This window comes from Balaenoptera ricei, chromosome 6 (assembly GCF_028023285.1).
Source record: "Balaenoptera ricei isolate mBalRic1 chromosome 6, mBalRic1.hap2, whole genome shotgun sequence".
NCBI classification, from domain to species: Eukaryota; Metazoa; Chordata; class Mammalia; order Artiodactyla; family Balaenopteridae; genus Balaenoptera; species Balaenoptera ricei.
In genome coordinates, this window is record NC_082644.1 from 41,156,912 (window position 1) to 41,179,169 (window position 22,258).

Below are 22,258 nucleotides of genomic sequence, written 5' to 3' on the forward strand. Positions count from 1 at the left end.
TCCGGAGATTCTTCCGGGACGCTGGTTTAGGAGCGCTCCCCGAACCTCAGAGACTTGATTACATCACCTCCTACTCCTGGCCTCCAGGCTGCACCCGGAGCAGCAACGCTTGGTGACCCGGGCCGCTAGCCAATTTGCCATTCTCTATGGTAGTTTTTGTGTTTGTTGTTTTCCTGCTACTACGTAGAAAACAAGACATTGTTGCACATTTATATTGCTGCACACAAAGATTCACCGATGCCTACTATGTGCTAGGCATTTTACAGGTTAATTCGTTTAATACTCAGAATAACCTTGGGGGTGGACGTTCTTATCTGTGATTAATGGAGAAATTTAGACCTAAGGACGTTAAGGGACTTGCCCAGTTACTAAAAGAGCAGCATTTGATCCCACATGTTGTGCATTTTAAAACTCTCACTTTTTATACCATAGAATAAAATCATACAGTAAACTCTCTACTTTTGTGTCTGTGACAGAAATAACATAGTATCAAGTTACTTAATTCTCAGGGGGAAAGGGGATGCCTGCAGGTTCAGGGCATGGTGGGAAAGATATTCAGGTTTTATTGAGATTAATTTGCATCTATCTCTGCCTAGAGTCATGGTATGTCTTGAGCTATTTTTACTTCTTCCTCAGGCGCTACAAACAGCTTAATAGTATAAAATGTTTTTCTGCTCTCTGGATTTTCATTGAAATTTTATGTATCTCTGGTTGTCATTATTAGGAAGATCTGAACATTTTGGTCGGCAGTTCACATATCTGAGACATAAGACTCAGAAAAGGAAATAGCCCTGGAAGGCAGCAGCGGCCTGGCTCACCCATTCACCGCTTAGACCTGCAGGGCTGGAAGTCCTCACTTCCTCCTCCGCCCAACTTCTCCCTCCTGTTTGGAAAGTTCAGGGAATACTGGGCATGGAAGGTTACTCACTGCAGTATAAGAGGGATTGTGTAGAGAAAGTGGGCGCGATACCCATCTTTTCTGTTATTTACAGATGAGTGAAAATGCAGTGTCTCCACCAGGGAAGTAGAAAAATTTAAACTTTGCTATAACCATATACTTTGCATCATCTTTCATCTGTAACTTGGTTTGGGTCCAGCTAGTTTAAAAAGGTAACAATATTAAGAATAAGAAAAGGTAAGACCACACCATATTTTATACACACACACATACACATACACACACACACACACACAGACACTGAACTACTTTTCAGAGTTGCCAAGTCTCAGCAGCCAATATTTGACACTTAACCTTTAAATGATGAAAATGGCCTTCTTAGGATCAGCATACAACCAGGTCTTAATATTATTGGTGACATTATTATTATCATGATGCCTTTCCGACTCTTGAGATGTTATTAAATATAATGGCACCAGTGTCACCTGGTAGTCTTGTGTCCTAAGCCCCACCCCTGTCTTCTGTGAGATTAACAAGTACAATATTTGCCTTCCTGTACTCGTTCCAGTGGAAAAGAACTAAACTGAATTGCTTCACCTGATTGTTACTATGGCAGCCATTAGCTGTTTTGGTAAATTGGATTGCTTCTATTCTACTTCCTCATACATGTTCATCTTCCCTTCCTCCCAGTCAAATGTGATAAAAATCTTTCATTATTGACAATGTCATTGCCATTATTTCAGCCAAATTAATTCTGCAAACATTGTTGAGTGCCTGTTTTGTGCCACTGTCTTAGGTACTGTCCTAGGTACTTGGAGACAAAGAGAAGGAGGAGATGTGGTTCATGCCCTCAAGAAGTTCATAGTGTGGGTGAAATATTTCTCAAAAAATTTCCTCAGAGAACATGTAAAGGCAGGAGAGTTATTTGCAGGAAACCCCATGTATTGTGGACATAACCCAACAGACTGCCTGCAAGCAGGAACTTTCTTTGAATTCTTGAGTTTTTACCTTAAAAAAAAGAAGTCATGTTCACTTTATAATATACTGTGGCTTGGTTTAGCATAAAATATTATATATTCTTCCAGGGGGAAAATTGTCTCTCTGGGAAGGTGTGCCATTTCATCTGGTGCCTTAGTTTCCCACCTGGCACTCCATCTTCCCCCAGGTGGCACCGTGTCCCATCCCTATCCTAGGGGGGTATTTGTGTACAGTTTAAGCAGAACAGATATCAGATATAGGAGTGTTTGGTTCCTGCAAAGGCAAAACGTGGTAGTGATTTCCATTTCAAAGATCATTCAAACTCTTAGATCAAAATATTAAACAAATTTGGGTTAAAGTCCTCAGTCATCGATAATTGTGATATTAGAGAGAAAATAATATTGCACTGTGAAAGAATAAAAATGGTCTCTGGGTGATGTGTTAAATTCTCAAGTTGGTCTTCTCTTAGAAACTGAGGGACTTCTTTCCTTAAAGGTTGGGGAGGGGAGTGTCCCGCCATGTGACACTGTTAACCTGAGCTGGGCAGGTGTAAATGGTCCAGAGGGTCAGGATGGGCCGTTACCACTAGTTCCAGTAAGCTGGAACTAGGTCAGCCAGCAGGTGAAACCAGAATGGGCAAGGCAATGTAGTTACGTAAGAGAATAACGGAAGGAGGATTGTATCAGGCCAAGAAAAATCCATGAAGTGGGAAGAGAATGTCTGGGGAGAAACAGAGAGCAGAGTTTTAATTACCTAGTGGAGCCAGTTTCTGGTGTCAGGGGCATTATCTTGGTGAAAGGGAGGTTTGTATCCAGTAGGTACTCAATAAATGTACTCAATAAATATTTGCTGAATGTTCCTTGATTCCCTACTTCATATACTGAGAATGCAGTTAGTTCATGCTGCATGCATTCTCTTCATTTCTTTTGTTAGTTCTCTCCCTATATTTTCACATTCTGGTGAGAGCTGGTGTCTTCTGAGATTGGCAAGGAGAGAAGGATATAGGGTGTGTGTGTGTCTGTGTGTGTGTGCATTGAGCATTCGACTGAGGCGGGGTCATGACTGGAATTCACCTCTCTCCTCTAGTCAGAGCTGAAGCTTTTCAGAGTGTTCTCAATTCCATTTGTAGCGATTTTGAGTGTCATTTGTGGACTGATTCACTTTAACTTAGAACCCCACGTTCTCACAAACAGAAACGCGAGGGTCCAGCTGGCACCAGAACCACAATGGACTTGTGAATGGGCACCAATTTTGCCACAATAGCCAGATTAGACCCAGGGTGGGTGGGTGCCTCTGGTGTAACAGGGGTTAGCATGATTGGTGACCTGCCAGACAGGGCTGGGGCGGGATTTGTTCAGGCACCAAAATCAGACCTGTGTGGTCAAGCTGTTTCACATGGTTTGTGCCCTTTCTACACACACAACGTTGAAGAAGAGTCTTCTGTTGAATAACTTAGAAACAAGAAATTTAATTGAGAAGAACCAAAACTACCCACGTGTGAACTGTTATATGGATTGTCAAAAAGGTTTACTTTGGCACGTCCATGTAACTATGAAGATGATGACTAAAATGGAGAGGAAAAGCAACAGGTGACACCAATCCCACTTAACTAGGACGTTTTAAAAAACATGAAGCTACAAGTAGGCAGAGGCATAGTTTCATGGTCAGGGACTCCTTTACATTTCCCTTTCTTGGGGTCCACTTTCGGGCTTTTGCCTCTCATCGTCTTCTTTTGTAATAGTGCAGTTGCTTCATAAGCCCGCTTCACCTTCATGATATGGTGCTTGGCAGGATGGGAAAGGGAGAGGAGAGATGGACGCAAAGAGAGAGGTAAACAAAGAGAGGGCTGGAGACACGGAGTGAGAGGGGGACAGGGTGAGAGGAGGCAGAAGACAAGCAGACAGAGAGACACTGATTGATTAGATAGTGCCTCAGTTTCCCCTCTCTTCCCACTCAGTGAGGGTATGGCCCTGAGACAGCTTGGGATGCGAGAGTTAAATCAGCTCTTCTCTGTTTGATCTCAGCTCTTGAGTATCTTCCACATGTGAGCATCTGGGTGCTTTGGACTGTGTTTTAATGTTTGAAGATAAGTATATTTTTTTCACCCATATTGCCAGTAATATCTGCTGCTCATCCAAGGAGATAAAGATTGGTTCCAGCCTTGAGGCACCATAGTGGGTTGGACTTCAGTCCTGGAAGAGGTTCAAAGATGCTTTTGACTGTGTGTGATGCTTACCTTTGGCACTGGCTTTGAGGCCTATCAGTGTGCTAGCCACAAGCTTTCCAGAGATTTCCTGCCTTTTCTGCATTCAGAACTGGGGATATATATATGTGTGTGTGTGTGTGTATATATATATATATATATATATATATATGTATATCTTTATATGTCTCTATCTCTCTATATAGATTATATATATCTTTACTTTCTAACTGTTTCTGGTCTGTTGCTTTTTGTTTTTCCTCTTCAGTATATCCTCTATCACAATTATGTGTCATTACACTACTGCTGAGGGGGAGAAACCTGTCCATTTGAAGCACAGCTCTTCCTTGAACCATCCAAACCTTGCTCCTGGGCCCAGCAGGAGTCTCTGTATGGCTTATTTTTTATGAGCTCTGCTTGCTGGTGGTGGCCCCTTCTGGTTCTGATATTTGAATTTCATCTTGAGGTAGTAATTTCTTTTTGGCCTCCTGGTCCCAGAAAGGTATTCTGGCCTCGCATCCTTAGAGGACTGCCAGTTTTGGCCATACAGACAGTGGCCTGCTCTGACCCTCAGATCTTGCTGATTGTTCAGAGCTCTGCTGGCAGGTTTTGGTGAGAGATTGTTTACTCAGCCCTTATGGTATGGGTAAAAAGAAAAAGGCTTAAGATGGGGTGTCATTGGAAGACTACCCTCCAAGGACCACAGACTCTTCTCTAGCTTGTCTTTTAGCCTGAAGTTTTCATTTACTTCTCTCCGGAATCACTGTTCAAATACACGGTCACTTGGAGCTTGTAAAACCTGTTTCTTGATTTCTTCCCAGGTTACATGATTTTATTTCATTTGTAAAATGGAAGTAGCTGAATCGGGCTAATCTGCCTTGAATGGAAGCTTAGAGGCTGATGACGGAGAAGAGAGCCTTTGATGATGGGGGAGGTTAGGATGCCAAGGCGATTCAAATGTCTGCTTTCTTCTCCTAAGAGGATATACAGTATACTTTCTTGCTTCATGTGTAGCTTGTGAAAGCTTAGTTGCACCTGACTGCAGTATATCGTTGGAGGGAAGAAATGGGAAGAGAGTATTTATCGTGGGTATTTGGGCTGCTCCTATCTGACTGTTAGTCTCATATCAGGTTGTAAAATGGAAAGTAAACACTGCTTCCCAGAGGAAAGCTGTAATGATGGAATGACACGTATGATTTCTTTGATATTAATTCCTCAAAAAAACAGTTTCACTGCTTCAACTGGTAAATATTTGGGGTCTTCCAAATTATAATTGCTTTTGTCAGAGTAATTATAAAAAGAGAAAAGTGAATTTTAACCCTTAAGGCCTTAGTCTATATGTCTTATAAAAACAAGACATATAGATGCAGTAGCTCAGACATGTTTCTTTCATTCTTTCTCTAATTCCCTCGGTATTCATGTGCCTGCCAGTGTCCCAGGCACTAGAGAGACTCCTTCGTAGACCTGACCTTCAAGGAGCTCATTGTCTCACGTTTTTAAATACCTAGGAGTTTCTGACATCTGAAGGACCTGAGATGCAGTATAATAAATGCAGAAAAATACCTCAGGGCACATCTCCAGACTATGGACATTTCATGTCAAGAGTGTTTCTCAAATTGGGTGCCCTTTGGGTCTTTATGTGTATGCTTGGCAATCTTAGAAGACTAAACATTTATGTTTTCATTTTATGTTATCATTATATGATAATATAAAACAAATTAATCTGAGCACATTTGGAATCACCTGGATGACTCTTACATGACAGATTTGGCTACACTGTTTCAAAACCTGCCTCTGTGTTTAAGATTGTATGGCATCCGTTCCTTGTCATGGGCTGATGAGGAAGGCACAACAGTGGACTTGGTGCAAATGATGTGTCCACGTAAACTGAAAGTGACCAACAACACGGAGTGTTGGGTTGTCTGTGTCCGCAATGGAAAAGTGATCAGGGAGTGGGGTTTTGATCCTGTAAGTGTGGCTGGAAAGCGCAGCACACAAGCTGCCAGGGCCATACTGACATTGGCTATGGGGGTGTCGTTTCAGTAGAAGTGCATCCCTTGTCAGTTTAAATGAATGTTGCTAATTCTCATTCCACTGATTTTGCAAATGCGTGTTGGTCACATAAATGTTTGGGAGCTATAAGTATAAGGAGTTTATATCTGGTTTATGTTTGTTTATAGTTAAGTGACATGATATAAACAATATTTACATCAACTCTGGAATCCGTAGGAGATATTTTCTTTTATAAGGTCTACATGTTTATCAAGTGTGAGAAATACTGTTCTAATAGGACTTGAAATCCTCAAGAACTGTATAAGATTGAAAACATTAGTTTCTCTATTTTTCATTGCTTATCGATCTCGTCCGTCATTTAAATCGAGGGCATAATATTGTGGAAGAAGTTCATCTTAAATTGTTCCCAGTCTTAAGGATCATTTTTGTTATTTGCCCACAGAGGAAACTCTTCTTGCCTTTTTCCTATGTCATTCATTCACTCCTTCATTTAAAAAACTTTGTTTTTAATCCATGTGTGCCTGGGACTGCACCAGGAATGGGGTGCTTTAAAATGATATCCAGTCAAAAATCAAAAGTTTCTTAGACAGTTTCTCTCTCTCCAGAGGTGATGGCACCAGTGAGCGTAATGAACGGGAAGAATCACAAGGTGGGTGGTCTGGGTCCAGCTCTCACTGGGGGTCAGAAATCAAGCAGACCAAATCGACAGATGAATGGATAAAGAAGATGTGGCACATATATACAATGGAATATTACTCAGCCATAAAAAGAAACGAAAGTGAGTTATTTGTAGTGAGGTGGATGGACCTCGAGTCTATCATACAGAGTGAAGTAAATCAGAAAGAAAAACAAATACCGTATGCTAACACATATATATGGAATCTAAAAAAAAAATGGTTCTGATGAACCTAGGGGCAGGACAGGAATAAAGACGCAGACATAGGGAGTGGACTTAAGGACACGGGGGCGGGAAGGGTAAGCTGGGACAAAGTGAGAGAGTGGCATTGACATATATACACTACCAAATGTAAAATAGGTAGCTAGTGGGAAGCAGCCGCATAGCACAGGGAGATCAGCTCGGTGCTTTGTGACCACCTAGAGGGGTGGGATAGGGAGGGTGGGAGGGAGACACAAGAGGAAGGGGATATGGGGATATAAGTATACGTATAGCTGATTCACTTTGTTATACAGCAGAAACTAACACAACAATGTAAAGCAATTATACTCCAATAAAGATGTTTAAAAAATAATAATAAAGGCATTAATTTAAAAAAAAAAGAAAAAGAAAAATCAAGTGGACAAACTAAATTCAGGGAGTTTCTTCCTCTCTTCAGTAGAGCAGTTATCTCCATTTATCTTGTGTGGTGGTGTCACAGTTCCAGCAAGAGAGACTCTAGGCCCTGTCAGATCATCTCCACGTTCCCTCCTCTTACCACTCCGTGGGCTGTGACTGATGTAATGGAGCGGGACTCACAAACTCTGAAGCCTCCGGGGCCAGGCAGGTAACATAGACCTGGTGGAGTGGAGTTGGGGCCCAGTAGCAGCCTCTGCTTCATATGCTGGGGGGACGGACAGATGCTGCCATGCAGGACATCGGCCCAGTGTTGCCAGCGACGCCAACTTATAAAGGATGGTGAAAAATCCATATTTTAAGTAGGAATCTCCAGTTTTGCATATTCCATGAAGGACAAAGCACAGAGGCAGGAAAGATACTTTTTCCAGTTTGCAACCCCTGTTTCCTACCTGAGAATGTGCCCTAGTAAATTCAAGTGTCAGGCGTGATCTTGCTTTGAAGATTCGTGTTGATGTGAACATGTGGTTCCATGGTACCCTAACTTAGAGTTTTAATCATACTACTTCTTCCCCTTCCAAGTTTGTGGGGTAGTATTTTGACCCAAAGATAGTCTGTCTTTACTCTCTTTTTTGCTCTTGGGTGTTCTTGTAGTTTCCTGAGTTACCTTGTTCAGGCTTAACAGATGTTGCTGTACAGTATTTTCTGCCTCCAAGTTTGCTGCCCTGATGTGTGTCCTTGGAGGAGGAGGGCTGAGCTCTGAAAGCATTGAGATGTCCAGAACACCTTTTACCCTGATGTCTTTCTTTCTCTTCATTTGAAGCTGAAAGTATTTGTCACAGTTTTAAGATATGTAAAAAAAAAAAAAAAAAAAAAAGGAATGAAATAAAAATAAGGGAATTTAGTGATGAGAGGTTATATTTTCTGGTACCACAGTGGTATTTCCTTTTATTATTGGAATATTTTGTCCTTCAGTCAAAAAAATTTTTATGGGAATGAAAAGATGCTCATCACTAATCATCAGAGAAATGCAGATCAAAACCATAATGGAATATTGCCTCATACCTGTTAGGATGGCTGTTATCAAAAACACAGAAAGTAACAAGTGCTAGTTAGAATGTGGAGAAATTGGGACCCTTGTACATTGTTAGTGGGAATGTAAATCGGTGCAGCCACTATGGAAAACGGTATGGAGGCTCCTCAAAAAATTAAAAATAGAATTATCATAGATCCAGCAATCCCACTTCTGCATGTATATCCAAACAAATGAAATCAGGATCTGGAAGAGATATCTGCACTCCTGTGATCATTGCAGCACTAGTCACAATAGCCAAGAGGTGGAAACAGCTCAAGTGTCCATTGATAGATGAATGAATAAAGAAAATGTGGTATATACATACAATGGAATATTACTCAACTATACAAAAAGAAGGAATTTCTGTAGTATGTGACAACACAGATGGACCTGAGGACATTATGCTAGGTGAAATAAGCCAGTCACAGAAGGAAAAATAATGTATAATTCCACGTATATGAGATAGCTAAAGTAGTCAACTCTTAGAAAGTTGAATGGTGGTTGCCAGGGGCTTGGGGATTGGGAAATGAAGAGTTGCAGTTCAGTGGGTTATAGAGCTTCAGTCATTCAACATGAAAAAGCTCTAGAGATCTGCACAATAAGATGCATGTAGGCAACGATACCGTACACTTAAGAGTTTGTTAAGAATAGAGATTTCACGTTATATGCTTCTTAACCACAAGAAAAGCAAACATATGGAATACAAAATTTCTTTTTTACAGAGATAAGAAATTGAGATAGCTACAAAAGCTCTGTGTCTCATATCTTTTTGGATCAGTCCCAAATACAGGCTCCGTCAAGGTTTGCCCCTTAAATGTACTCACACCTGTCGTTTTCAGGTGACCAAGCAGAAACACTTGAAATAATGACACATTCTGAGAGCTCCCTCCCACCACACACACACTGAGGGCAACCGCTCTCTTCAATTTCAATTTTTGGGGGGCATTTTATGGGCATGTTCAGCCATGATACCCCCTCGCGATCATTACAATTATGGAGCATGCTCAAGTGACCATTTTGTTATAATGGTATCTCTGACCTAGAGTGGTTTTTTTTTTAATGTCTGGATAGAAAACAAACAAGTGCAGATGAGTTATTCATTCTGAAATCTGGGTGCAGCGGTGGAAGTTTCACCTGCTGTGAGCCTCTTGTGGCTGCCTGGTCCAGAGGTGGAGGGGTGGTGGGAGGTTGAGGCAGCAGGCGCTGGCTTGTTGCCCATCTCCTTAGGCGTGGGGGTTGCACAGTGCATCCCCTGGCATGACCCAGTCACCTTGTAATTCTTGCTCCTGTAGAACAGTTACAGTCTGCTCTGGCTGAGGTGGACGAATTCCTGAGGAGTCAACCAACATTTGCTTAGAAAATCCATGTTTTAGGACGTTCATATGTCATGTTTTCTAATGCACATGCCATAAACTAGTGTTCGTGTTTGTGATGCAAGTATGTTTTCTTTTCCTCCTTGGGGATCTGTTGGCAGAGCATGTACTTCAGTCTGGCAGAGATGGTTAGCCTGGGGATGTCAGTGAGTGGATTACAGTGCATGCATTTCTACTCTAACACAGCATGTGTATTCCAGACAAACCTAATGTTCTGCAAACACACAAAGGACATATGGGAAAAAAAAGTAGGGATGGGGCTGATCTCTCCATATCTGTATAGCTTTGCAACCAGCATACTCAAAAAACCAGTAACAATCTGAATAAGATATTAGCACAATGAAAAAGTCACATTAGATGCTTAATAGAAACATACGACAGTCCAGGGTACCAGTACAGAAAAACTGTAAATGTTTTAATGCAAGTATAGGATTTCGCACTTTGTTTTTTAAGGTGAAGGTAACTTGGTGGATGGAGGTGCATGGGTTGTGGCTGCTGAGTTACAGGAACAAGGACAGAATGCACAAAGACAACGCATGTGTACCGTCTGTGCTGGGAGGAAGCCCCCGGGGAATGGGCATTGTGTGTCCAGACTGTGTTCACCTGCAGCCGGCTGCCTTCAGCTGGGGTAATGGGCTTGCACTTGGTGGCTGTTACTTGGGCACAGAGCATCGACATGCTGGGAAATGCAACTTCCACTTCTGCGTCATTCACCTATTGACCTAAGGGATGGGCTAATTGATGCTATAGGAACATGCACTGTGTCCGAGCAGTCCTAGTCTTGAGTGAAAATGCATGGGAGGCTAAAGCAAGGCACAAAGCCAGAAATGAGGGTTAGATTGATTCTGTGTGTACAGGTGCGGAGGTTTTATATTGGTCTAAAAGGGATAGTGCATTGCCTGTCTCCTAAAAGATGACAGTGAATAAGCCATCTTCGGGCTAATATCTGTCCACAAAAGTCCACAGATCTGTTGGATAGGCTGTTACAATCCTAATGAACCCTGGTGAGAATTATAATGTTATGTTGTAGGTGAGCATTTGGGCCATTAAAAAGTGACCTATTCTGTTGAATAATATTTTAAATTAAAATTCTTATTTAGCAATTTAATAAGAATTCAGTTCTTATTGAATTCAATTTATTCAACCAAGTAAGCTGAATAATCTTATTCAACTGTTTTAAGCAGTGCTAGCATATATTCATGGTGAAGCTGGTACATTTGTTCATGTGATGAACCCCAGGGAAAGTACAATGATATAAGCCACTGTGTTAGTTAGTTAGAGAAATAGAGCCAATAAGATGTGAGCATGTGTGTGTGTGTGTGTGTGTGTGTGTGTGTGTGTGGGCAAGGGGGCGTGGATTTATTTTAAGGAATAGGCTCACACGATTGTGGAGGCTGGCAAGTCTGTAATCTGCAGGATGGGCCAGCAGGCTGAAGACCCAGAGAAATGCTGATACAGCAGTTTGAGCCCCAAGGCAGTGGGCTGGTAGAATTCCCTCTTCCTTAGGGGTGCTCAGTCTTCATTTAAAGGTCTTCAACTCACTGGATGAGGCCTGCCCACGTTCTGGAGGGTAATCTGCTTTACTCAAAGTCTAACCGATTGAAATGATAATCTCATGTACAAAAGACCTTCACAGCAACATCCAGACATGTATGACCAAATATTTGAGCACTGCAGCCTAGCCAAGCTGACACATGACATTAACCATCACAGCTACTAAAAAAAGTTTTCCAGATACTCTGTTTTTGAGATTCCCTATGTTATGCAAATCGGTTCTGGCGAGATCAGAGAGCATTTTTTATTGCTTCCAGCTTATAAAATGTGCACCAGAAATTTTTCAAATATTTATTTGAATCTGGAAAAATCCTTATACATATATTATATTCCCCTTGTACCCCTTCCAAATGCCTAAACACTTCAAAACCACATATCAAATTTCAGGGGTGGTTTAAAGTTATTAACATTTTTCTATCTGCCAAGAAGAGGCTTACCCTCCCTGTGTTCATGGCTCTGAGATGCCCCCTGGGAGAAGAGGGCTTCTTCACCCTGGTGTCCACCCCTCCATTCTCACCCTACAACCTCACTCATCATCAAAATATCCATAACTCCACGCTGAGCCCCTCATGGAAGAGACATCTTGGATTTAAGCAGCCTCAGCCATCTGGCAAGTCACGCCGGCACTTTACATTGCTGCACTTTCCCAGGCAATCTAACTGCTTGCTTGCTCACTTCCTTTCTTCCTTTACCTCCTCTCCCTCCCTCCCTCCCTTCTGCAAATGCTGTGGAAAAAGCACTATGCTAAGAAGTCCAAAGGTGAAGGTTTAATGAGAAATTGTACAAAAATCCCTAGAGTAGGAACAGGTTCTTTACTGTCCCCAACTGCTAGTTTTTTGTCCCTGAGTCGGTAGAGCTAACAGGGATGCAAATTGAGAGGCACAGGGAAGCCCAAAATGTTCCACCAGATACAGGTCCTAAAACTCAGCCATAAGGAAGCCGTGAGTTCCATGCTCAGTTTCCCAGGACAGGCATTATTCAGCTCCCAGGAGCTCAGCAGACACTGGTTTTAAATCATGTCTTTTCTCAGGCTCTGCAGCTCAGGGCCTCAGACCAGCAATGCTGGCCACAGCCGGGAGCTCTTCCAGCAGCACAGACTGTAGGCCCCACCACAGACCTACTGAAGCATCTGCGTTTAAACAAGATTCCTGGGAGACTCGTGCATGTCTTCAGCTCTGCTGAGGAAATGAGAATTGAGGGTGTGGAATGCAGCCACGTTTGGTTGGGAGCTGCTATTCAAAAGGTAGAAAAGCCCCAGAAAGAGAATGTGGAACTGAGGTAGAAAAGATAAATATCACGTGCTTCAAATTTTGCCTTGGGTTGCCTCTGAAATGAAATCCAAATTGTGAAGTGTTCATGATTGAATTTCCCATGAAGATAAAAAATATATACTTCCTCGAGTATATTGTGTAATATTTTGTGAACGTGTTCTTCAGAGACAAATACACCTACAGAAGAGTGCAAGGAGCTTGGTGTACAGCTTGCTGACTCTTCACAGATGGGACACTCTCATATTCGGCATCCAGATCTAGAAACAGCATGCACCTAGAAGCCCCGTGCTCCCTTCCAATCACCGTAGCCCCTCCCTGACCCCCAGGCATGATTTCTTGGGTGTTTTTTTCCTTACTACATAGGTTTGGCTTCTTGCACTCACCGTTATGCTTGTGAGCCTGTAGTTGTAGATCTGTCATTTTCTCTACTGTATTCATTGTGTGAAGGTATCACAATTTATCCATTTTACTTTTCATGGCCATTTGGGTCATTTTTACTTTGTGGCTATTACACAGCGTGCCACGATGGGCAGTCCATCTTTTGGTAAGCATATGAACTCACACAGTGCCTTGCTTTTAATAACTGTTTTCAAAATAACTTCAGCTTTCCTTGCTAACTCAGGGTCATCATTATGAAGCTGAGTTTCATCCTGGGCTGTGGTGTAGCGTATCCCCAGGATTTGTGGGGATGGTAGTTCAGCTTGGCTTTTTGAGTTCCTGTGTGCATTTTCTGTTCTGGCTGTCAGGCTGCCAGGTGACGGTTTACTATTGTCAGTTCTTCCTTCCTTCCTGGGTACCTTCATTTACTGAAGACGCAGAAAGCAAACTGGTCAGATGTATTAGAACTGTGTTCAGAACCCCTTTGAATGCATTAGTTATTCCTGTGCCAGGGAGGGGGCTCACAGGCTGCTCTTTGTTCTCTCCTGACTTTGTTTGCTTTTGTATTCTTCTCAGGGCCAGATGCCTGAGCTTCAAAGGGCTGGAGTGCTGCCGTCATTTTGAAATTAATTTTTTTTTTTGGCAGTTTTATTCCTTTTCCATTTTTATTTATATTTTAACTCCTTGCCCCCTTTCGTTCATCTTGAAAGTTCCCCAAGGTAGACACTGTAGTTCTAATTGTCTTTGTAGAAATTATCCCATGCAGAAGAGGTCCAAGAAGGAGGGGATATATGTGTACATATAGCTGATTCACTTCATTGTACAGCAGAAACTAACACAACATTGTAAAGCAATTATACTCCAATAAAAAAAAAAGAAAAGCACAGAACATGGATTTATATTATTATGAATACATGTGAGAAGTATGCACCTAGCCAAGAGCAGGCATGGTGTTATGCTGAGATAAATCCACAGAAGTCTGGCAAGTCTTGCACCTGGGTCTTGGGCCCCAGACCAATAGTTGGTTATTGAAATTATTTTTAATGCTCTTTTCTTTGAGTCTCGGGGAAATGCTACAAAAACTGTACATGGAGGTAAACAAATACTGCTGCTTTGTGAGGGTCTCCTTGTCCACTCAGGCCGATTATTGTAATAACCTATTACAGCTCCTTCTTTAGTACCACTTGTATTTAAAGCAACCATTCAGCTTTTATTTCCATTTTGTTTAGTAGCTTTTAGGCCAACTGTACACTCCAGAAGGGATGTTATCCACACAGGTGAGAGAGGGCAGCTCATACCTCAGGGAAGCAGAACTGGAAATGAGGGCAAAATAAAGGTTTCGGATGAAAAATGTAAACTGAAATGAATGTAAGTGCACAGTTGACTGAAATTGCTTTTTCATCATCTGATGAACCAGAGAATTAAGATGATGACCCGAGAGAAGACCGGTTTCTCTTTTCTTGGCTCTCCAGAGGGGCTGAGATCAGATACCTTCAGGAGATGGTGTTTGCAAATCTGCAGGTTGGCTGCTCTTCCAGTGGACTGTGGCTCTGGGAGCACAGAAGGGGACTAGTTTTCCGGGCAGCTGATCCTGGTATAATGTGGAAAAGTCAGATTTTAATAGCTTTTTTCGGCTACCTTCTTTTTTAAATCACATTCCAGAAAATCACCCTTTGGTTCTTCAGAAAATCACCCTTTGGTTCTTCAGAAAATCAAATGAAAAAGTAATTAAACTTCCCTGCAGGTTGCTAGGGAAGCAATGAAGTGCAAAGTTGATGAGCAGTGGAGTGTTATCTCAGGAAACTTCTGTCTTGTGGAAAATATACCCTAGGCATCATTGAATGAGACCAAGAACCTCTCAAAGGGTTTTAACTGTTGAAATGTCAAAATTAAAGATGTCAACAACATTTTATTTTAGAGGGGAAGTGTGTTCAAGAAAATTTGTAAGAAAATCTCTACAACTAACTTTGCGTTATTTTGATATTTTTTCGTCCATCTCTGCATAAACAGAGAGACTGGAAAGCCATTATTGGTTTTTGATGGTTAGGTAGCAAGGTAGGTAGGTAAAAGTCAATGATTCTTAAAAGTAGACTAAAATTTTTTCTGTGATATTTTTGTACAGTAACTAAACAAACACTACATGTATACAAATAGTTTTAAGATAGTTCAAAGATGTCATAGAAAAGAAATTCTCATTTAACTACATGATTATCAGGGCTAACTCCTATAACCTTTCAGAAAGACTTTTAAGAAGGCCAGAGCAGGTTGTATACAATCTCCAACAGATTTCCTTGCCAGTATCATGTATACTCAAGCATAAGGTCGAGATTTAACTGTTGAAGACAATGTGACTGTAGCTTATGCACCTAACAGTTATCCTTTCATGATATCAATAATAATTTAGAGTTAAATGCCAGTCATTCAATAGTTAGTAGCAGTTATTCAATATATATTAAATACGAATTCAAGAAGTAAGTTTACTTAAAAAACTAAAAATAGAACTACCATATGGCCCAGCAATCCCACTACTGAGCATATACCCTGAGAAAACCATAATTCAAAAAGAGTCATATACCACAATGTTCACTGCAGCACTATTTACAATAGCCAGGACATGGAAGCAACCTAAATGTCCATCGACAGATGAATGGATAAAGAAGATGTGGCACATATATACAATGGAATATTACTCAGCCATAAAAAGAAACGAAATTGAGTTATTTGTAGTGAGGTGGATGGACCTAGAGTCTGTCATACAGAGTGAAGTAAGTCAGAAAGAGAAAAACAAATACTGTATGCTAACACATATATATGGAATCTAAAAAAAAATGGTTCTGATGAACCTAGCGGCAGGACAGGAATAAAGACGCAGACGTAGAGAATGGACTTGAGGACACAGGGAGGGGGAAGGGTAAGCTGGGATGAAGTGAGAGAGTAGCGTTGACATATATACACTACCAAATGTAAAATAGATAGCTAGTAGGAAGCAGCCGCATAGCACAGGGAGATCAGCTCGGTGCTTTGTGACCACCTAGGGGGGTGGGATAGGGAGGGTGGGAGGGAGACACAAAAGGGAGGAGATATGGGGATATATGTATACGTATAGCTGATTCACTTTGTTATACAGCAGAAACTAACACAACATTGTAAAGCAATTATACTCCAATAAAGAAGTTAAATTAAAAAAAATGTTTACTGCTGAGTGAACAGATAGAATGCACTTATATCCCAGAATATGCTAATTTTAGGAGAGAAAATGAGTTCTTTGCTGGTACTCATGTTTCTGTGGTGTATAGTAAGAAGTCTTTGGGAGATTTTAGAAAGACAAGCAAATCCTTATCTTCTATAGAAGCTGGTGATGGGTTATCTATGTAATGCAATATTTTAATAAGTCCATGTTGATCTTCATAAAATCATGTGATTTAATTTGTTTTTGGAACTCACATATATAATAATATTTATAAACTTAAACATTATTTTGTTTAAAATGCATCCTAATTTATTATTGAAATATATTTAGGATTCACCATATTGTTTTAGCCATTTAGCTTGGATGGAGTTCTGATTTCAGCATCCTCAACCCACAAACACACAAATCTGAAGTGGAAGAAAATGAAGGGGTCTCTGTGTATCAGAAATATTAGTTAGAAATCCCCACAGGACATTTTCTCCAGTTGACGATTTTTGACTCTCTTCAGCTTTCTTAGTGTATGTTATATAGCAAATATTGGCTGCTTCCCTGTTGGAAACAATGTGAAAGGAGAAAGGGGAAAATTAAATCAAGGCAAAAGGCAGCCAGCAGGTTGAAGAGGAGTGTATGCCCTTGCATGTAGATTTTAGAGCAAATTCTGTGATAAGCTTAGGGCAGATTCTACTAAACAGAGGATATTCTCAATTTTTTTTTTGGTACTGACATGTATGAATATTGACTTTTGTAAATATTTCAGCCCTTGATTGTCACAAGTTCTGTTTTTGCCTCCCTTCAAGTACTTTCTTTGACAAATCCTTTGACAAGTTTCTTAGCTTTTATAAGACAAGACTTGTAAAATAAATTGTCTCCATTTATGACTCTTTTGAATGTTTTCCCATACTTAGATGCTTCAGAAATGTAGGCCTTTTCAACTCCATTTTATTTTGGTACAGAATATAAATTTAAAAGATGTAGATGCTGATGCTTCTTCAGGAGATTTGTGCCTTCTGGTTCATGTGGTTAGTGATATCACTCTAATTCACTATAGTGGAGGATAAATGCTGACAAACTTTTTTCTAATAAGCCTATTTTTAAAGAATATCTTCAGGTTTACAGAAAACTTGTGAAGATAGTACAGAGAGTTCCTATATAACCTGCACCCACTTTCCCTCACTTTTAACATCTTGCGCTGGTGTAGTAATTTGTTAAAATTAATGAAATGATATTGATACATTATTAGTAATTAAATTCCATACTTTATTCAGATTTCCTCAGTTTTTCCCTAATATCCTTTTTTTGGTTCCATCATTCCATCCAGGACACCACATTATGCTTAGTTGTCATGCCTCCTGAGGCTCCTCTTGGCTGTGACAGTTAAATATTTCAAGCAAGTTACACGGTTATCACCATTGTTCTTGAGGAAAGGAAATTTGGTACTGAACTTTTTATTAAGCATGCATCTTTGTTTGTCTTGTGGGGTCACTGCTGCTAAAAGGATTTACTGCAAAATGTAAAAGCATTACCATCCAGTAAAATAACTGGTTATACATTTAAACCACACTAAAAATGGTTAAATCACAGTAGCGAAAACATTCTAGTTACTTACTGTTGCTCTGTGGCAGGACTCTCCAACTTGTGTTTACTGTACCTATTTCCTGTACACTGTGCCTGTAATTTCCTAATTTCCCATTGATGTGGCCAAACGGCTTCCCGGCAGCACTGTGCATCTATCTGCGGGTAGCGGCACAACTGGCTGGTTTTCCAGGTGGCCCGCAGGTCAGACCCCTCCATCTTTCTCCATCACCATCGAGACCCGTAGGAGTTATCTGTATCCAGCTTCTCTTGTCCAAGCTTAATTTGTTTTATCAGTGAGTATTCCTGTTTCCGGCTCCTGAAAGGAAAGTCTTAGTTACATTGTGTCTAGAGAGAGTCAGGAAAGGAGAGATGGGTTTATCACTGATTGTCTTCTGATTTAGCAGCACATTAGTGAGAAGTCTTTTCACTGCACAAATGTCTCACGCTACCAGGTGAACCGCTGAAGGTAAAAAGCGCACATCCACTAACTCACCCTGGCTTATTTTAATGCAGCTGTTAATAACTTTAATGCTTAAAAAAACCTTTAAAGTATAGTTAGTACACGGTTTAATAACAGTTACTACCTGTTAATGCAACTTTTTGATTACAGAAAAGGGGAAATTCTGGATAAATGCTAAAGGACAACAGGCTTAAATTGGAATTGTTCCTGGCAAACCTGGGAAGATGACAGATGTCATCTGAAGGGAAAATTTAGCATAGAAACTGATATGGCACTCTTTATTTTCTCCCCAACCCCTATCTTTCCTGCCAAAATAGAAATTTTCAGTGAAAAATAACTATAATACACATAGTTGTACTAACATTACTAGATTATGCCTACATTTAACTTGACTCAAGGTAAATTGATAGAAGAGAAATATTGGGAGAGTGAATGTGCATTATAAGGTAAGAACTCTGAAATAAAGACACATATTCCCACATATACCTGCCCACTGTCTACATATATAAGCACATTGATAATGTGATGTCCATAAATAAAAAAATTTGATATGGACCTAGGGACAGGGTGAGAGCAAAGGCCTGTGTTCCTGGGTACAGAAGGGTTAGGTCTGCATTGCCCCATCCCCATTCCTGTGCTCAGGGCCTTATGCTAATACACAATAACAGGGATCAAGGTAAGGCCCATTTGGCCCTCTGCCTGTTTGTGTAAATAGTTTTATTGGAGCACAACCAAGCTCATTCGTTGATTGTTGTCTATGGCTGCTTTCATGCTACAATGGCAGAGTTAAGTAGTTCCAACAGAGGTGGTAAATATTTTATATCTGGTGCTTTAAAGAAAAGGTTTACTGACTCCTGGACTGTATAAGCTTTGCACACTGACCTCGAGCGTGACCCAGCTCTCACTTTTCAGTTTCCCCTGCACTGGCCCCATAAGACAACATTTCAGTCCAAGGGGCTTCCACACCACACGGCTTTCTTCCTTTCAGCCCTTTTCCAATACACAACATAGAAGCAGACAGGAGATAACCACCTAGTTCTCTCCAACTCATTTGGGGAGAGGAGTCAAGAGGAAGCGTGACAATGGCTAATGTTTATCAATTACCTATAGCATGCCTTGCACTGTTGTCTGTGCTCCAGTTGGGTTAATCCTTACGTTTCGTGGTAGGTTCAAGTACTATACCCACTTTATAACTGAGGAAACTGGAGCTCAAGGGGTTGAGTGTTACGCCGCGGGTCACAAGGCCAGGATGTGCTGAGGAAGCATGTGAATTTAGCCAGGCCATTACACTTACCCCGTGCGCTCCTCCTTCCTGACTTCAGGAGCCCTCAGCTGTTTCGAGTATGCGGTCCTTAAACCTTCAGCACGGTGCCTCTTGCTGGCTCTGTCTTCCTCCCCCCATTGGCAAACTCCCAGTAACTAAATTTCAGTGATTTTTAAAGAGGAAGCAATTTGCAATTTGAAATGTTTCTAGACTTTGCATAAATCTAGTTAACATGCTCACCTGCCAGGAAGTTTCCATTTTATAAAACCTTTTGGGAAATGTTTCCCAAATAAGTACTTAGGCAAGTAAAATATTTTTTCAGGGTGACGTGAATCCAGGAGGAATTTTACCCGCAGGAGATGTATTCGGGCTGGGGGTCCTGGAGTAGGCAACAGTGGTTGAATACCTGAACTAGATCATCCTCTGACTCAGCAGCAGCAAAACAGCTGAGAAAAGCCCAGGCCACTGGACTGGTTGTGTTTCCCAGTCTGTGGGGTAGTGGGACCAGGTTGAGTAAACCATCGTTTGTTTTCTCTAGAAGGGAGAGCCAGATCACCATTCTGTGACTGAGTTAATGAAGAGCAAAACCTGTTGTGAGAAAACAGACTGGAATCACTTCCAGTTACAGGCGGCCAGTGTGAGGCTGTTAGTGGGCAGAGGTACATCCTGTCTGGAAAGCAAGACTTGAATCTCCGAAAGAGAACTGATGCTGCCCTGTTCTAGCAGCACAGCTGGATTTTGGCTGTTGGAATTTATTTTCCAGTCAGTTGGGGTTTATTCTGAAAGTATGTGCACTATGTAATAAGAGCACATTTTGAAATCATTCATTTTCACTTAACTTGTAAGGGGGAAAGAGGCTTAGCCTTTCCCCTTCAACTGACTAAATGACAGTATGGTTTGTTCAGGGCAGCCAAAAAGATCAGTTGGTGTCACCTGAATAGGAATATACTCATTATCCTTATTCCCAAAGAGAAATGAACTATCAGATTTTAAAAAGACTTTATTATTTTTGGAGCAGTTTTAAGTTCACAGCAAAATTAAGAGGAAGGTACAGAGATTTCCCATACACCCCCTGCCCCCACACATGCACAGCCTCCCCATTATCAACAGCTCCCACCAGAGTGGTACATTTGTTGCAACTGATGAACCTACATTTTCACATCATCACCCCAATTCCTTACTTTACGTTAGAGTTCACTCTTGCTGTTGTACATTCTGTGGATTTGGACAAACGTACAGTGATATGTAGCCATCATTATAGTATCGTACGAAGTATTTCACTGCCTTAAAAATCCTCTGTGCTCCGCCTCTTCATCCCTCCCCTCCAACCACCGGCAACCAATGATATTTTTACTGTCTCCAAGTGTTTCCCTTTCCAGAATGTCATGTAGTTGGAATCATAAAGTATGTAGTCTTTTCAGATTGGCTTCTTTTTCTTAGTAATATGCATTTAAAGTTCCTCCATGCCTTTTTATGGCTTGGTAGCGTATTTCTTTCTAGTGCTGAAAAATACTCCATTGTCTGGATGCTGAATAATATTCCATTGTCTGGATGTACCACAGTTTATTAAAATCCATTCACCTACTAAGGGACATCTTGGTCACTTCCAAGTTTTGGCAATTATGAATAAATCTGCTATAAACATCTGTGTGGACATAAGTTTTCATCTCCTTTGGGCAAATACCAAGGAACACAATTTCTGGATCATATGGTAAAAGAATGCTGAGTTTTATTAAAATTTGCCAAACTGTCTTCAAAGTGGCTTTACTATTTTGCATGCCCAGTAGCAATGAATGCGAGTTCCTGTTGCTCCACATCCTCAATAGCATTTAGTGTTGTCAGTGATCTGGATTTTCGCCATTGTAATAGGTGTGTAGTGATTGTTGTTGTTTTAATTTGTATTTCCCTGATGACATATGATGTAGAGTATCTTTTTTCATTAATTTTTATTGAAGTATAGTTGCTTTTTTTATTAATTTTTATAGAGTATCTTTTTTATGCTTACTTGACATCGGTATATCTTCTTTGGTGAGGTGTCAGTTAAGGTCTTCGACCAATTTTGTAATCAGGTTGTTTTTCTTATTGTTAAGTTTTAAGAGTTCTTTTTATATTTTGGATAACAGTCCTTTATCAGATGTGTCTTTTGCAAATATTTTCTCCCAGTCTATGGCTTAGCCTCTCATTCTGTTGACATTGTCTTTTGCAGAGCAGTTTTTAATTTTAATGAAGACTAGGTTATCAATTATTTCTTTCATGGATCATGCCTTTGGTGTTGTATCTAATATGGCATCGCCCTATCTGAGGCCATCTAGGTTTTCTCCTAGGCTTATTTTCTAGGAGTATGATAACTTTGCATTTTACATTCAGATCTGTGATCCACTTTGAGTTAGTTTTTATGAAGGGTGTAAGATCTGTGTCTAGGTTCATTATTTTGCATGTGGATGTCCAGTTGTACCAGCACCATTTGTTGAAAGACTGTCTTTGCTTCATTGTGTTGTCCTTGCTCCTTTGTCAAAGTTCAGCTGACTATATTTATGTAGGTCTATTTCTGGGCTCTCTATTCTGTTTCATTGATCTGTCTATATGATAAGATTTTAGTTGTCTATAATTTTACACATTCTATAATAAAGGAAAGTAGAAGCTAGTGAAAAGTCCTGAAGTCCCACATTTCTGGATTAAATTACAGTAGACTTAGATTTACCTTCCTATCTGCAAACCTGTTTCAAAATCCTTCG

General features: G+C 40.7%; 1 protein-coding gene and 1 long non-coding RNA gene across 6 annotated transcripts in view; one reads left to right on the forward strand and one right to left on the reverse strand.

Moving 5' to 3' along the window:
• Nucleotides 1-22,258, forward strand: part of RASEF (RAS and EF-hand domain containing) — a 226,647-nt gene that overhangs the window by 140,490 nt on the left and 63,899 nt on the right. The gene's annotated exons all lie outside the window — the stretch shown is intronic.
• LOC132366987 (uncharacterized) overlaps nucleotides 9,612-22,258 on the reverse strand; it is a 94,949-nt gene continuing 82,302 nt past the window's right edge. The window contains exons 3-4 of the long non-coding RNA XR_009503630.1: nucleotides 17,831-18,115; nucleotides 9,612-9,788 (exon numbers count right to left, since the gene is read on the reverse strand). This is a non-coding gene — a long non-coding RNA (uncharacterized LOC132366987). The remainder of the gene's footprint in view (nucleotides 9,789-17,830; nucleotides 18,116-22,258) is intronic.